Source organism: Carassius carassius, chromosome 5, assembly GCF_963082965.1.
Source record: "Carassius carassius chromosome 5, fCarCar2.1, whole genome shotgun sequence".
Classification (NCBI taxonomy): Eukaryota; Metazoa; Chordata; class Actinopteri; order Cypriniformes; family Cyprinidae; genus Carassius; species Carassius carassius.
The window spans coordinates 12,184,360-12,202,047 of NC_081759.1; positions in this window are offsets into that span (position 1 = coordinate 12,184,360).

Below are 17,688 nucleotides of genomic sequence, written 5' to 3' on the forward strand. Positions count from 1 at the left end.
ACACACACAAACATCATTAAATCTAATGTAACCTCTCTAGTCTAATAGATAAAAGGATGTGCAATTATCATTACTGCTGTTGGTCTATAATTAAAAATACAACAGCAATAATACTCTACATGGTACTGGCAATTCCAAATGTGTGACTGTGACTGCAATAGGCTACTCAGGCACCTTACTTATTTATTGATTTTTAATAATCTAATATCAGAATGTTGTGGTAAATGCAGTCAGATGTCATTTTCATCTCTCACATTAATTTGAAGGTTTGCTTTGAAAAACCACAATAATAAATCAAATAATCTAAAGAATATTTATATTTTGCAGAAAAATATTAATTAATGATTATCATTAATGACAACATTATTATTAATGACAACTGCAAAAACCAACCGTGTGTGTGGGACGGACAGATGTTACTGCTTCATTCAATTTTTCAGCAGCTTTGGCCCTCGACGCACGAACCATTTTATGCACCGATGGTTCAACCAATCTCCAAAACAGCATAAGGTGATGGTAACTGGGAAATCTATGGGAAAGGAACAGAAAGAGTACACAACGTTACAATATGGTCACGTATGGTCCAAGTTATTAAGGTCAGGGGTCTTGTTCGCATCTTACCGTGTATAGGCCACTTACCTTGTATAGAATCGAATGTCGTCGTCAGAGTGGGCGAATCTGTGTAATCCAAATTTACAGCTAATTTTCATCTCCTGTATCTCTTTCTTTAATGAGTCATTTTCTTCCTTTAAATTCCTGTTTTCGTCGATTACCGAGTCAATGAAAGCGGGTTCTGGGACAGACGAATAGTCATGATCAGCAGCAGGAGTGCAGTCCATATGTTGCCCATCTTCTGCTGATGCCAGCTCAGGCTGAAGTTTGCTTACTCTGTCCCAAACGCTCAGTCTTGGTGATGGGATGGAGTAATCATTCCACTGGAACAATACCGGGACATTTTCCGCTGTTTACACCGCCGCCGCCGCCATATTTCGCCAAACAGGAAGAGAGCGGGCCGCATCTACCCGTTGCGGATATGACGTCAGGTTGCTATGTGCAAGGAGCGCATTGTGTATAAAGATGCAAACGTGCTTAAATTGACAGGCCATCAAAGGTCATTTAAAGTTCTACCTTGGCACCATAGTGTTTCTTTGAGTTCCCTCTAAGAACTTCTGTTTTTTTTTTAAAAATTTTAGGAGGAAATATTACATTTGTGGATCCACTTTGTAACAGACAGTAAAGACACAAACCTGCAGTGTTTATTGTGATCCGTGAAGTGATATGAGTCAAAATTTTGAGTAGTTTTCTTCTCCAAGAAATTGTATTAATAGAAAAATCTAGATCAAGTTTACATAGAAGTGGCTTGATTTCTAGATCTGTTGTATCTACTAGCGATTTGTGGGTTGTTTTAGGCGGAAATATTACGGATGTGGGTCCACTTTGTAATTGTGTATAAAGACGCAAATGTGCTTAAATGGACAGGCCATCAAAGGCATTTAAAGTTCTACCTTGGCATCATAGTGTTTCTTTGAGTTCCCTCTAAGAACTTCTGATTTTTTAAAAATGTTTTTAGGGGGAAATATTACATTTGTGGATCCACTTTATAACAGACAGTAAAGACGCAAACCTGCAGTGTTTATTGTGATCCGTGAAGTGATATGAGTCAACATTTTGAGTAGTTTTCTTCTCCAAGAAATTGTATTAATAGAAAAATCTAGATCAAGTTAACATAGAAGTGGCTTGATTTCTAGATCTGTTGTATCTACTAGCGATTTGTGGGTTGTTTTTAGGCGGAAATATTACGGATGTGGATCCACTTTGTAACTGAGTGCAAAGATGCAAACGTGCTTAAATGGACAGTCCATCAAAGGCATTTAATGTTCTACCTTGGCATCATAGTGTTTCTTTGAGTCTAGGGTGTCAATTGGCTTGAATTCTAAACCTGTTTTAGCTACTGGCGTTTTTATTTTTTTTAGCAGTAAATATTATGGATGTGGATCCACTTTGTAATTGAGTGCAAAGACGCAAACATGCTTAAATGGACAGTCCATCAAAGTCATTTAAAGTTCTACCTTGGCATCATAGTGTTTCTTTGAGTTCCCTCTAAGAACTTCTGATTTTTTTAAAATGTTTTTAGGAGTAAATATTACATTTGTGGATCCACTTTGTAACAGACAGTAAAGACACAAACCTGCAGTGTTTATTGTGATCCGTGAAGTGATATGAGTCAAAATTTTGAGTAGTTTTCTTCTCCAAGAAATTGTATTAATAGAAAAATCTAGATCAAGTTAACATAGAAGTGGCTTGATTTCTAGATCTGTTGTATCTACTAGCGATTTGTGGGTTGTTTTTAGGCGGCAATATTACGGATGTGGATCCACTTTGTAATTGTGCATAAAGACGCAAACGTGCTTAAATGGACAGGCCATCAAAGGAATTTAAAATTCTACCTTGGCATCACAGTGTTTCTTTGAGTGCCCACTAGGGTCTCAATTGTCTTGAATTTTAAATCTGTTTTAGCTGCTGGCATTTTTATTTTTTTAGGGGGAAATATTACGGATGTGGATCCACTTTGATGCCAAGGTAGAACATAAAAAATAGCTTATAAATCACTCATTATACCATATTTTCACCCAATCTTGGATTCAATCTTTTTGTCAACTTGTTCTCTTTCAATTAGGACTGGATTTATATTTCTGTTTGCATCTGATTAATCATGGGCCTCATTTATCTGAGAGTAGGCATGGTCAAAAATGGTCACAATGGCCGACCATTGAAAGTGAATGGGAGAGACTGAAAATAACAGAAAAATTTAGTTTTCAGGAGCATGTTCATTATTTTCATGTACACATATGAGCATATGTGCTTGCAAACATCGAGCCCTTGGACCTGTGCATGTATTGATACATTTATATACACGCTACCCAGACACACACACACTTTAAAACACACAAACTTTTTTGAGTATTACACACATTCTTTTCCACAGAGAGAATTTTGATCCTACCCTAACCTGCATCTAGTATACATTTATCCATCTGACATTATCTGACCATCTGACAACTTCATCTACAGCGATATCGTTGACTTGATTGCAAATAAATGCTCAGACACTATTTAACTGAACAGAGATGACATCACTGAATCCAATGATGAACTGCCTTTAACTATCATTTTTGCATTATTGACACTGTTTTCCTAATGAATGTTGTTCAGTTGCTTTGACGCAATGTATTTTGTTTAAAGCGCTATATAAATAAAGGTGACATTGACATTGACATTGACTTTGACATTACCACACACACACACACACAAACACAAACTGGCCGTGACTGCAGTGACCCGGCTTCAAAAGAATCTTTTGTTCTATGTTCTTGTTTCATCAAAGCTTCCAGACAAAATATTATGACATTTTGTTTTGGAACTGTGAGGTTCTCACACAGAACTAGACAACATTTACAAATATAAATCATGTGATAGCACAGGCATTTTTAAAAATGCTTTTGTTAGTCACTTGCATGAGTTCACACAGAGACCGTCACTGTTTCTTATTTTGGTTAGTTCATAATTTGGAAAACTGAAAGAAAATGAACAGTGTTTGATTTGTGTTCTCTATATGACAGCGTTAATGTGTTTATTTTTTGTATGTCACAATGGTCAGATTTGTCAGGGAACAGCACAAGTGTTACTGTGCACCCCTTTTCTGAAAATAAAAGCATTTCAAAATACAATTGTTTTGTAATCTTCTACATTCACTTTCAATGGCCGGCCATTTATGACCGGGAACACCACAAGTGTGACAATGTACCATTTTATATGAAATAAAAGTTTTTAAAAACAAATTCCTGGTGAAAATTTTAAGTTGACTAGTGTGATCAACAATACCAATTTTCTTCAGATTTTATTTAATATTTCCAAAATTATTCAAAAATGTAAAAAAAATTACTCAAAAAATGAAATGCCTACTCCCAAATAAATGAGGCCTATGATTATTCAGATGCAAATCAAAATATAAAACCAGTCCTAATTGAAAGCGAACATGTTGACAAAAAGATTGAATCCAAGATTGGGTGAAAATATGGTATAATGAGTGATTTATAAGCTTTTTTTTATGGGCCGTTCATTTTTGACCGGGAACACCACAGGTGTTATAGGGTTTTGAACACCACATGAAGGTTAAATGGACAGTCCATCAAAGGCATTTAAAGTTCTACCTTGGCATCATAGTGTTTCTTTGAGTCTAGGGTGTCAATTGGCTTGAATTCTAAACCTATTATAGCTACTGGCTTTTTAATTTTTTTAGCATAAATATTATGGATGTGGATCCACTTTGTAATTGAGTGCAAAGACGCAAACATGCTTAAATGGACAGTCCATCAAAGGCATTTAAAGTTCTACCTTGGCATCATAAAGTTTCTTTGAGTTCCCTTTAAGAACTTCTGATTTTTTAAAAATGTTTTTAGGGGGAAATATTACATTTGTGGATCCACTTTGTAACAGACAGTAAAGACACAAACCTGCAGTGTTTATTGTGATCCGTGAAGTGATATGAGTCAACATTTTGAGTAGTTTTCTTCTCCAAGAAATTGTATTAATAGAAAAATCTAGATCAAGTTCACATAGAAGTGGCTTGATTTTTAAGATCTGTTGTATCTACTAGCGATTTGTGGGTTGTTTTTAGGCGGAAATATTACGGATGTGGATCCACTTTGTAACTGAGTGCAAAGATGCAAACGTGCTTAAATGGACAGTCCATCAAAGGCATTTAATGTTCTACCTTGGCATCATAGTGTTTCTTTGAGTCTAGGGTGTCAATTGGCTTGAATTCGAAACCTGTTTTAGCTACTGGCGTTTTTATTTTTTTTAGCAGTAAATATTATGGATGTGGATCCACTTTGTAATTGAGTGCAAAGACGCAAACATGCTTAAATGGACAGTCCATCAAAGGCATTTAAAGTTCTACCTTGGCATCATAGTGTTTCTTTGAGTTCCCTCTAAGAACTTCAGATTTTTTAAAAATGTTTTAAGGGGGAAATATTACATTTGTGGATCCACTTTGTAACAGACAGTAAAGACACAAACCTGCAGTGTTTATTGTGATCTGTGAAGTGATATGAGTCAAAATTTTGAGTAGTTTTCTTCTCCAAGAAATTGTATTAATAGAAAAATCTAGATCAAGTTAACATAGAAGTGGCTTGATTTCTAGATCTGTTGTATCTACTAGCGATTTGTGGGTTGTTTTTAGGCGGAAATATTACGGATGTGGATCCACTTTGTAATTGTGCATAAAGACGCAAACGTGCTTAAATGGACAGGCCATCAAAGGCATTTAAAGTTCTACCTTGGCATCATAGTGTTTCTTTGAGTCTAGGGTCTCAATTGGCTTGAATTCTAAACCTGTTTTAGCTACTGGCATTTTTATTTTTTTTAGCAGTAAATATTATGGATGTGGATCCACTTTGTAATTGAGTGCAAAGACGCAAACATGCTTAAATGGACAGTCCATCAAAGGCAATTAAAGTTCTACCTTGGCATCATAGTGTTTCTTTGAGTCTAGGGTGTCATTTGGCTTGAATTCTAAACCTGTTTTAGCTACTGGCATTTTTATTTTTTTTAGCAGTAAATATTATGGATGTGGATCCACTTTGTAATTGAGTGCAAAGACGCAAACATGCTTAAATGGACAGTCCATCAAAGGCATTTAAAGTTCTACCTTGGCATCATAGTGTTTCTTTGAGTTCCCTCTAAGAACTTCTGATTTTTTAAAAATGTTTTTAGGCGGAAATATTACGGATGTGGATCCACTTTGTAACAGACAGTAAAGACACAAACCTGCAGTGTTTATTGTGATCCGTGAAGTGATATGAGTCAAAATTTTGAGTAGTTTTCTTCTCCAAGAAATTGTATTAATAGAAAAATCTAGATCAAGTTAAAATAGAAGTGGCTTGATTTCTAGATCTGTTGTATCTACTAGCGATTTGTGGGTTGTTTTTAGGCGGAAATATTATGGATGTGGATCCACTTTGTAATTGAGTGCAAAGACGCAAACATGCTTAAATGGACAGTCCATCAAAGGCATTTAAAGTTCTACCTTGGCATCATAGTGTTTCTTTGAGTTCCCTCTAAGAACTTCAGATTTTTTAAAAATGTTTTAATGGGGAAATATTACATTTGTGGATCCACTTTGTAACAGACAGTAAAGACACAAACCTGCAGTGTTAATTGTGATCCGTGAAGTGATATGAGTCAACATTTTGAGTAGTTTTCTTCTCCAAGAAATTGTATTAATAGAAAAATCTAGATCAAGTTAACATAGAAGTGGCTTGATTTCTAGATCTGTTGTATCTACTAGCGATTTGTGGGTTGTTTTTAGGCGGAAATATATGGATGTGGATCCACTTTGTAATTGAGTGCAAAGACGCAAACATGCTTAAATGGACAGTCCATCAAAGGCATTTAAAGTTCTACCTTGGCATCATAGTGTTTCTTTGAGTTCCCTCTAAGAACTTCTGATTTTTTTAAAAATGTTTTTAGGGGGAAATATTACATTTGTGGATCCACTTTGTAACAGACAGTAAAGACACAAACCTGCAGTGTTTATTGTGATCTGTGAAGTGATATGAGTCAACATTTTGAGTAGTTTTCTTCTCCAAGAAATTGTATTAATAGAAAAATCTAGATCAAGTTAACATAGAAGTGGCTTGATTTCTAGATCTATTGTATCTACTAGCGATTTGTGGGTTGTTTTTAGGCGGAAATATTATGGATGTGGATCCACTTTGTAATTGAGTGCAAAGACGCAAACATGCTTAAATGGACAGTCCATCAAAGGCATTTAAAGTTCTACCTTGGCATCATAGTGTTTCTTTGAGTTCCCTCTAAGAACTTCTGATTTTATTTTAATGTTTTTAGGGGGAAATATTACATTTGTGGATCCACTTTGTAACAGACAGTAAAGACACAAACCTGCAGTGTTTATTGTGATCTGTGAAGTGATATGAGTCAAAATTTTGAGTAGTTTTCTTCTCCAAGAAATTGTATTAATAGAAAAATCTAGATCAAGTTAACATAGAAGTGGCTTGATTTCTAGATCTGTTGTATCTACTAGCGATTTGTGGGTTGTTTTTAGGCGGATATATTACGGATGTGGATCCACTTAGTAATTGTGCATAAAGACGCAAACGTGCTTAAATGGACAGGCCATCAAAGGCATTTAAAGTTCTACCTTGGCATCATAGTGTTTCTTTGAGTCTAGGGTGTCAATTGGCTTGAATTCTAAACCTGTTTTAGCTACTGGCGTTTTTATTTTTTTTAGCAGTAAATATTATGGATGTGGATCCACTTTGTAATTGAGTGCAAAGACGCAAACATGCTTAAATGGACAGTCCATCAAAGGCATTTAAAGTTCTACCTTGGCATCATAGTGTTTCTTTGAGTTCCCTCTAAGAACTTCTGATTTTTTAACCCTCTGGGCTTCTTTGCCCGAAAACGGGCGAAAACTTGAACGTTTTGAAATGTTTAATTTTTTTGCTTCATCGGATGGGGATGAAACTTGGTGACTTTTGTTGTATTACCTATATGAACACACAAAAAAATCAAGGAGATGATTCTGATATGTTAAAGGGTCGTAAAAAAAAAAAGTCACACTTAGCTTCCTCCCGCCCGAAAACGGGCGACATAGGAAATGAATGGGAAATACGAAAAAATAGGAAAACTCAGAGAAACTTTTGGTGGTACAAGCTACAGATCAGCAACTGTGCTGAAAAAAAGTGTACAGCAATGAAGGGGTGACACTCTAGAACATCAAGAGTGCAAATAAGACCCCCCCCCCCACACACACACACCCCCACGCACACAAACACACACACACATACACAGATAAACTGGCGACTGCAACAGCAAATTTGTAGAATATTCCACATAAAATCAATAAATGAAAAAAAAAAAACTTGCTCAAATGCACACACACACACACGCACACGCAGAGAGAGAGAGAGAGAGCGAGAGTGAGAGAGAGAAAGAGAAAGAGAGAGACTGGTAAGACTGCAACAGCAAATTTTGAGAATATGCAAAAATAAATAAATAAAAAATACAAAAAGAGACTCTCGCTCAAATGCAACACACACACACACACACACACACACACACACATTCACTCACACACACACACATTGTGTTCCCTTTCTAACCAAATGCTATAGTTTGATTGTAATCATAATGCAAAACCTGATACTTATCTAAACATTTTTGTTAAGAAAATAAAGTAATCATCTTTTAGAATATCTAAATGTATATCTAAATAAAAAAAACGAATAAGATAGAGAAATCATGTCTAAAACAACAAAAGGAATCAAAAAGCCTTTCTATATAGGATATATAGGAAGCTATAGGCAGCCTACAGGCTGGTACAGGACATTACACAAAAGTGGCTATTTTTTAAAGCCACTAGATGAAGTTCTTCTCCTGGAACATTTTTTTTTTAGGCTGTCACTCTATTTTGATGTGAAATGCTGCATTTATTGATTTTTTTTTTTTAATAAATATAAAATAAAAAATGATATATTAATTCTAATGGAAAAAATAGCTCATAAAAATTATATAATTAATTCAAAGTATCATAAAAAATTCTAAAAATTCTAAATAATAATCAGAAAACATTATAGAACAAAAATATATTTGATTGGTTATCCTGGGAAAAAGTAAAGTACAATTTTAAGGCTTCGCCGGTTTTCGGGCGGGAGGAAGCTAAGTGTGACCCATTTACGAAGAAGCCCAGATGTTTTTAGGGGTAAATATTACATTTGTGGATCCACTTTGTAATTGACAGTAAAGACACAAACCTGCAGTGTTTATTGTGATCCGTGAAGTGATATGAGTCAAACTTTTGAGTTGTTTTCTTCTCCAAGAAATTGTATTAATAGAAAAATCTAGATCAAGTTAACATAGAAGTGGCTTGATTTGTAGATCTGTTGTATCTACTAGCGATTTGTGGGTTATTTTTAGGCAGAAATATTACGGATGTGGATTCACTTTGTAATTGTGCATAAAGACGCAAACATGCTTAAATGGACAGTCCATCAAAGGCATTTAAAGTTCTACCTTGGCATCATAGTGTTTCTTTGAGTGCCCTCTAGTGTCTCAATTGTCTTGAATTTTAAATCTGTTTTAGCTGCTGTGGCATTTTTATTTTTTTTAGGGGGAAATATTACGGATGTGGATCCACTTTGATGCCAAGGTAGAACATAAAATATAGCTTATAAATCACTCATTATACCATATTTTCACCTAATCTTGGATTCAATCTTTTTGTCAACTTGTTCTCTTTCAATTAAGACTGGATTTATATTTCTGTTTGCATCTGATTAATCATGGGCCTCATTTATCTGAGAGTAGGCATGGTCAAAAATGGTCACAATGGCCGACCATTGAAAGTGAATGGGAGAGACTGAAAATAACAGAACAATTTAGTTTTCAGGAGCATGTTCATTATTTTCATGTACACATATGAGCATATGTGCTTGCAAACATCGAGCCCTTGGACCTGTGCATGTATCGATACATTTATACACACGCTACCCAGACACACACACACTTTAAAACACACAAACTTTTTTGAGTATTACACACATTCTTTTCCACAGAGAGAAATTTGATCCTACCCTAACCTGCATCTAGTATACATTTATACATCTGACATTACCACACACACACACACACACACAAACACAAACTGGCCGTGACTGCAGTGACCCGGCTTCAAAAGAATCTTTTGTTCTATGTTCCTGTTTCATCAACGCTTCCAGACAAAATGTTATGACATTTTGTTTTGGAACTGTGAGGTTCTCACACAGAACTAGACAACATTTACAAATATAAATCATGTGATAGCACAGGCATATTTAAAAATGCTTTTGTTAGTCACTTGCATGAGTTCACACAGAGACCGTCACAGTTTCTTATTTTGGTTAGTTCATAATTTGGAAAACTGAAAGAAAATGAACAGTGTTTGATTTGTGTTCTCTATATGACAGCGTTAATGTGTTTATTTTTTGTATGTCACAATGGTCAGATTTGTCAGGGAACAGCACAAGTGTTACTGTGCACCCCTTTTCTGAAAATAAAAGCATTTCAAAATACAAGTGTTTTGTAATCTTCTACATTCACTTTTAATGGCCGGCCATTTTTGTTTTTAGGGGGAAATATTACATTTGTGGATCCACTTTGTAACAGACAGTAAAGACACAAACCTGCAGTGTTTATTGTGATCCGTGAAGTGATATGAGTCAACATTTTGAGTAGTTTTCTTCTCCAAGAAATTGTATTAATAGAAAAATCTAGATCAAGTTAACATAGAAGTGGCTTGATTTCTAGATCTGTTGTATCTACTAGCGATTTGTGGGTTGTTTTTAGCCGGAAATATTACGCATGTGGATCCACTTTGTAATTGAGTGCAAAGATGCAAACGTGCTTAACCCTCTGGAGTCTATGGGTATTTTTGGGGCCTGGAGAAGTTTTGTCATGCCCTGACATTTGTGCTTTTTTCAGTTTCTTATAAATATGCCTCCTGGCGTCCCCAGAATCTCTTACCTGTCGATTGCATTATCGATAAGGGAGTGATCCAGGATGTCCCTAGCAGGTACCCAACTTTTCTCCTCCGGTCCGTAACCCTCCCAGTCCACCAAGTACTGAAATCCGCGTCCCCTCCGTCTAGAATCCAGAATGCGATTAACCGAATAGGTGGTCTCCCCATCTACGAGTCGCGGGGGGCGGGACCGGGGTAGGCGGATTAATGGGAGAATGAAATACAGGCTTTATTTTTGTTACATGAAAGGCGGGATGAATTCTCCTGTACGCAGGAGGGAATTTAAGGCTAATGATCTTGGTGACATTAAACGGGCCAATAAATTTGGGAGCCAACTTATTAGATACGGAGCGGAGAGGAATATTCTTAGTAGAAAGCCACACTTTTTGACCCACGACGTATACGGGAGGCCGAGACCGGTTCCGATCGGCTTTGGCCTTGGTGCGCGCCCCCACTTGGAGTAGAGTCTCGCGGGCTCCAGGCCAAGTGCGGTGACACCTCTGGACGAAGGCGTGAACGGAGGGGACGTAATCCAGACTGGGAAAAATAGGTGGCTGGTAACCTAAACTACACTCAAAAGAAGATAGGCCCGTAGCTGATACTGGATACTGGGCGTACTCCAACATAGACAATTGTTGGCTCCAGGAGGAAGGATTCTTGGAGACCAAACATCGCAACACCCTTTCCAAATCTTGGTTGGCTCTCTTGGTTTGACCATTGCTCTGGGGATGAAACCCTGAGGACAGACTTACAGTCGCTCCCAGCAATCTACAGAATTCTCGCCAAAATTTGGACACAAATTGGGGTCCCCTGTCGGAAACCACGTCTATCGGGAGGCCATGTAAATGAAGACGTGATCTACGACAGTCAACGCTGTCTCCTTGGCTGAGGGTAATTTGGGCAAGCGAATAAAGTGGGCCGCCGTGTTGCCCTGGGAGGGCGGGAGGGCGGTAATAAAATCTAGAGCGATGTGGTACCAGGGTCTCGAAGGGACCGGCAGCGGTTGAAGTAACCCTTCAAGGGGCCGATTGGAAGTCTTACCAGAGGCACAAACTGAGCAAGCCAAAACAAAACTGTGAATGTCGCGAGCCATAAGTGGCCACCAGAATCGTTGCTTGACTAAAAATCTAGTGCGGTTAACCCCTGGATGGCAAGCTACATTAGAGCAATGTCCCCACTGGATAACGTTGGACCTTAATCCCTCCGGCACAAATAAGCGATTCGATGGGCACCCGGGCGGAGGCGTTACTCCTTCTAAGGCCGTTCTGACCTTCGATTCTATCTCCCATGTGAGTGTGGAGACCACTAATGTCTCAGGAAAAATACAATCGGGAGTGGACGGGCTTTCGGAATGGCCAAAAATACGTGACAAAGAGTTGGGTTTAATATTTTTGGAACCCGGGCGGTACGAGATAGTAAAATCAAAATGTCCAAAAAAAAGTGCCCACCAAGCCTGCCTGGAGTTCAACCTTTTGGCAGTGCTAATGTATTCTAGATTCTTGTGGTCTGTCCATACATTAAAAGGAACCACCGATCCTTCTAACCAGTGTCGCCATTCCTCCAATGCCATCTTAACTGCCAACAATTCTCGGTTACCAATATCGTAATTTCGTTCGGCAGGAGATAAACGATATGAAAAATACGTGCAAGGGTGGACCTTGTCGTCTAAGGGAGAACGTTGCGATAACACCGCTCTTACACCCACCTCCGACGCATCAACCTCCACCACAAACTGACGTGTTGGGTCAGGGGTGATCAATATAGGGGCTGAAATGAAGCAGCTCTTGACCTGAATGCAGCCTTGGCGGCGGTCAAGGCGGTCAGAGGTGCGGCTAGTTGGCTGAAGTTGCGAATAAAACACCGGTAGAAGTTAGTGAACCCCAGAAACCTCTGTAGGGCCTTACAGGAATCTGGACTTGGCCACTCTACTACAGCCTTAACCTTCTCGGGATCCATGCGTATTCCCTCAGTCGACACGATATACCCAAGAAATGGAATTGACTGTGCATGAAACTCGCATTTCTCCGCCTTGACAAAAAGCCCATTCTCTAGCAACCTCTGAAGCACTCATTGGACGTGCTGCACGTGTTCCTGGAGAGAAGAAGAAAAAATCAATATGTCGTCCAGGTAGACATATATGAACTGATCAATCATATCTCACAGCACGTAATTGACGAGTGCCTGGAAGACCGCTGGGGAGTTGGAAAGCCCGAAGGGCATGACCAAATATTCAAAGTGCCCTCTGGGGGTATTAAAGGCGGTCTTCCATTCATCCCCCTCCCTGATACGAACCAAATGATAAGCATTGCGTAAGTCCAGTTTTGTGAAAATTGACGCTCCCTGCAACCTCTCGAAGGCCGAAGACATCAAAGGCAAAGGATAAGTATTCTTTACCGTGATGTTGTTTAGTCCCCGGTAATCAATACAAGGTCGCAGTGATCCGTCCTTCTTTCCCACAAAAAAGAACCCCGCCTCCGCAGGAGAAGAGGAAGGGCGGATGATCTTCGAAGCTAGAGAATCAGAAATATATTTCTCCATAGCCTCCCTTTCCGGAACAGAAAGTGAATATAATTTGCCTTTAGGCAGAGACTTACCTGACAATAAATCTATGGCACAGTCGTAGGGACAATGCGGAGGAAGAGAAGCAGCACGGGACTTACTGAACACTTCCTTCAGATGGAGGTACTCCGCTGGCACGTTAGACAAATTCACCGCCTCCTCCTGTAACACAGACATAGACACAGACGGACAGGCAGACACTAAACAAGACTCATGACACTTTTTACACCAGGAAAGAATGGAATTGGAGGACCAGTCTATTGTGGGGTTATGGAGGAGGAGCCAAGGGTGACCGAGGACTATGGGTGCCAGGGGAGAGTCAAGTATGTGGAAGGAAATAGTTTCAGAGTGATTGCCTGATGTGATGAGGGTGATGTCTTCAGTGATGTGCGAAATGGCTGGGAGTTTCTGTCCATTGAGGGTGTGAACCGTGATGTGGTGCGGAAGGGGTCTGAGGGGAATGTGGAGCTTGTGTGCCAGTGTGCTGTCCATGAAATTACCTTCTGCCACTGAGTCCAGTAGTGCTTGACAGTGGTGGGTCTGTGCTGACCATCTCAGTCTTACCGGAAGGAGTGTAGATGATGATGATGATGATGGTGATGAGGTCTTCTCGGCGGAGATCCCACCCGATAGTAGCCCCATACGTACTACCGGGCTTGGCCTTTACTGGACAGGTGTAGGCTTGATGTCCGGCTCCCCCGCAGTAGAGGCACAGGCCAAGGGACCTCCGCCTCTCCTTCTCCTCCCGGAAAAGCCGAGCTCGCCCTACCTGCATGGGCTCGTGATCGTAGGAGGGGCTGGCCGCGTCCCCAACGCTGAATCGCACGTCCACCGGTGTTCTGGATGTGGTGCTGGGTAAGCTCCTCCTCTCCATCCGTGTCAGACGTGCGTCGACCCACAAGGCCAGTTCGATCAGTCCGTTGAGAGAGACGTGGGGAGATCCAGGGCGTAGATCTTCTTCTGGACGCAGTCAGCCAGCCCATGCAGGAACATGTCCCACTGCCCCTCCTCGTTCCAATGACACTCCACCGTCAGGGTCCGGAACTGGATGGAATAGTCAGAGACGGATCTCTCATGCTGACGTAACTCCGCCAGCCTCCTGGCCGCCTCCCTCCCGGCGACGGCCCGATCAAAGACCCATCTCATCTCGGCTGAGAGTGCCTGAAACGAGGCGCAGCATGGATCCTGGTTCTCCCACACCGCTGTCCCCCATAATGCCACCCTCCCAGAAAGCAGAGTTAGCACAAAGGCCACTTTGGCCCTTTCATTGGCGAAGGTTCTGGGCTGTAGGGAAAAGTGCATGTCACAGCGGGTTAAAAATGCTCTACAGAAGTTGGGCTCACCCGAGTACGTCTCCGGGATCGGGAGACGTGGTTCCGGCTGGGACGGGGTCTCCGATGGTACTGGGAGAACAGGCGGTGTGGGCGGCGCAGTGGGAGCTCCTAGTAGCTGGAACTGTTGAGTGAGCTCGGACACCTGTGTCACCAAGGCTTGAACCGCGCGACCAGTGTCGTTAAGATTCCTCTCCTGGGAGTCCATCCTCCGAACACTGGCGCTGAGAAATTCTTCCAGAGCGGAAGGTTGAGTACTCGCTGCCTCCATGATGGTCAGATCGTTCTGTAACGACTCGTATGGAAGACAGGAGGCAAATGCAAGTTAACAGAGTTTATTGTAAAGAGGTGTGATGGATGAAGGTTGGAGAGTGACGCAGGGACCTCGATGGCAGCACAGACTGGTGAGTAGGTGGGTTGAGTGCGCTGGTAGAGATGATGGTGGTGGTAGATCCGTGAGAGGTGAAGATAATCCATGAGTAAATGATACAATCCAGAGGCGACCGAACAGGAGACAAAGCAAGGGCAGGAACACGAGAGACTGAACAGACATCAAACATGGAGGACCTCAAACAACGATCTGACAAACAAGAGACGAAAGACAGGGCATTAAGTAGGCTGTTGGAATGAACTGCACCTGCCGCTTATCAGACGGTCAGCGGCAACACCCAAATGAAACAATCAACATGACGTAACATGAATACAGCAGGAGACGGTGCATTCATGAACCGTGACAAAACTAGTATAAGTATATAAATAAATAAAAAGAGACTTACTCATGTTTATGATCTCTGCTGAATAAAGTGCTTCATTCTTTTTTTTCTGAGGAAATCCCTTTCTCAAATCCTCAACCACCTCACATCTTTTTGGGGTGAATTATGTCTTATTCCTCTAATCGCGAAGCAAACAGTAAAATAAAAAACTTGAAGAACAGTCTCACTGCTTTTTCTTCTGTGTGGGCGTATTCAAGCCGCGCGCTTCAGTTTGAATCTAAATAGAGCGTTCACCGCGGGGGCATGGTCACATTAGATAGACATGAAAGGGAGAAGGGAGACATGAAAAACGGACATTGCGTTGTTTTCATATGGATTACTTTATCACAGAATATCTGCTTTTGGTGGCACTTGTTTAGTTTAAAAGTAGACATGTCAGACTTTCTATAGATATCTCTCTCATGTCTCTTCGTTGAGTATTCACGGAGTTACAGTTCATTATAATGACGTTTTTTTAAATGAAGATCAGCGCAGACAAAGGCTGCAGACAGCACACCTTGTTTGTTATCTTTATTTTATAAGTGCACAAAATTTTGTTGTTATTATGTCTGTATCCAAAAAAAGTAGACCCTTTACAGATTCGATTGATGTATTGCTCTTATCTGTACGATTAAAACTGAAAGTGTAATTTAAGTTCTTTTCGGGGTTATCAGGAGAAAATGACTCAAAACGCGTATCGGCGTTAATCGACTCCAGAGGGTTAAATGTCCACCGAAGGCATTTAAAGTACTACCTTGGCATCATAGCCTTTCTTTGAGTTCCCTCTAAGAAAAGAGAAACCTTGATCAAGTTAATATGGATACAGCAGCTGTTTTTACAGTAGCTTGATACTTCCACAAAGGAAAAACTGAAAAGTTCTTGAATAGATAAATTCCTTTAAAGACATTTAAATGTCTACCTTAGCATCATAGTGTTTCTTTGAGTGGCCTCTGGGGTGTCAAGTGTCTTGAATGCTAAATTTGTTGTAAGTATTTGCGTATTTTAATGTTTTAGGGGAAAATATTATGGATTGTGTCTGGATTGTTGTTGGATCCACTTTGATAATGTTTTCTTCTAATATTACTTCCTCGGTAGCAGAAATGGATCCACTACGATAATGGTTTCACTAAAAAGTCCTAATGTTAGGACTTCAATGCTCAAGATTGTCAGTTTACAGGTTTCTGAGACCAGTAATGTTGAAATAGTGCTTCTGTTCAAATGAAGTGAAATCTAGCCCAAATCTGCTCAAAAGCTTGTCTCTCTATGAGAGAAAGCTGCTTCATTCAATATTCAGTGCAAATCTTGCCAAACTGAAAGATGCTTATGCCTTATGAAATACAATGTTTTTGCAATGCTGTAAGACAGTTTTTAATGTGTTAGAAGTTATATGCACAAAAACTTATGTTAGTACTTAAATGCTCAAGATTGTCAGTTTACAGGTTTCTGAGACCAGTTATGTTGAAATAGTGCTTCTGTTCAAATGAAGTGAAATCTAGCCCAAATCTGCTCAAAAGCTTGTCTCTCTATGAGAGAAAGCTGCTTCATTCAATATTCAGTGCAAATCTTGCCAAACTGAAAGATGCTTATGCCTTATGAAATACAATGTTTTTGCAATGCTGTAAGACAGTTTTTAATGTGTTAGAAGTTATATGCACAAAAACATGTTAGGACTTCAATGCTCAAGATTATCAGTTTACAGGTTTCTGAGACCAGTAATGTTGAAATAGTGCTTCTGTTCAAATGAAGTGAAATCTAGCCCAAATCTGCTCTAAAGCTTGTCTCTCTATGAGAGAAAGCTGCTTCATTCAATATTCAGTGCAAATCTTGCCAAACTGAAAGATGCTTATGTCTTATGAAATAAAATGATTTCTGCAATGCAGTGAGACAGTTTTTAATGTGTTAGAAGTTATATGCACAAAAACATATGTTAGGACTTCAATGCTCAAGATTGTCAGTTTACAGGTTTCTAAAACCAGTAATGCTAAAATAGTGCTTCTGGTCAAATGAAGTGAAATCTAGCCCAAATCTGCTCAAAAGCTTGTCTCTCTATGAGAGAAAGCTGCTTCATTCAATATTCAGTGCAAATCTTGCTAAACTGAAAGATGCTTATGCCTAATGAAATACAATGTTTTTGCAATGCTGTAAGACAGTTTTTAATGTGTTAGAAGTTATATGCACAAAAACTTATGTTAGGACGTCAATGCTCAAGATTGTCAGTTTACAGGTTTCTGAGACCAGTTATGTTGAAATAGTGCTTCTGTTCAAATGAAGTGAAATCTAGCCCAAATCTGCTCAAAAGCTTGTCTCTCTATGACAGAAAGCTGCTTCATTTAATATTCAGTGCAAATCTTGCTAAACTGAAAGATGCTTATGCCTTATGAAATACAATGTTTTTGCAATGCTGTAAGACAGTTTTTAATGTGTTAGAAGTTATATGCACAAAAACTTATGTTAGGACATCAATGCT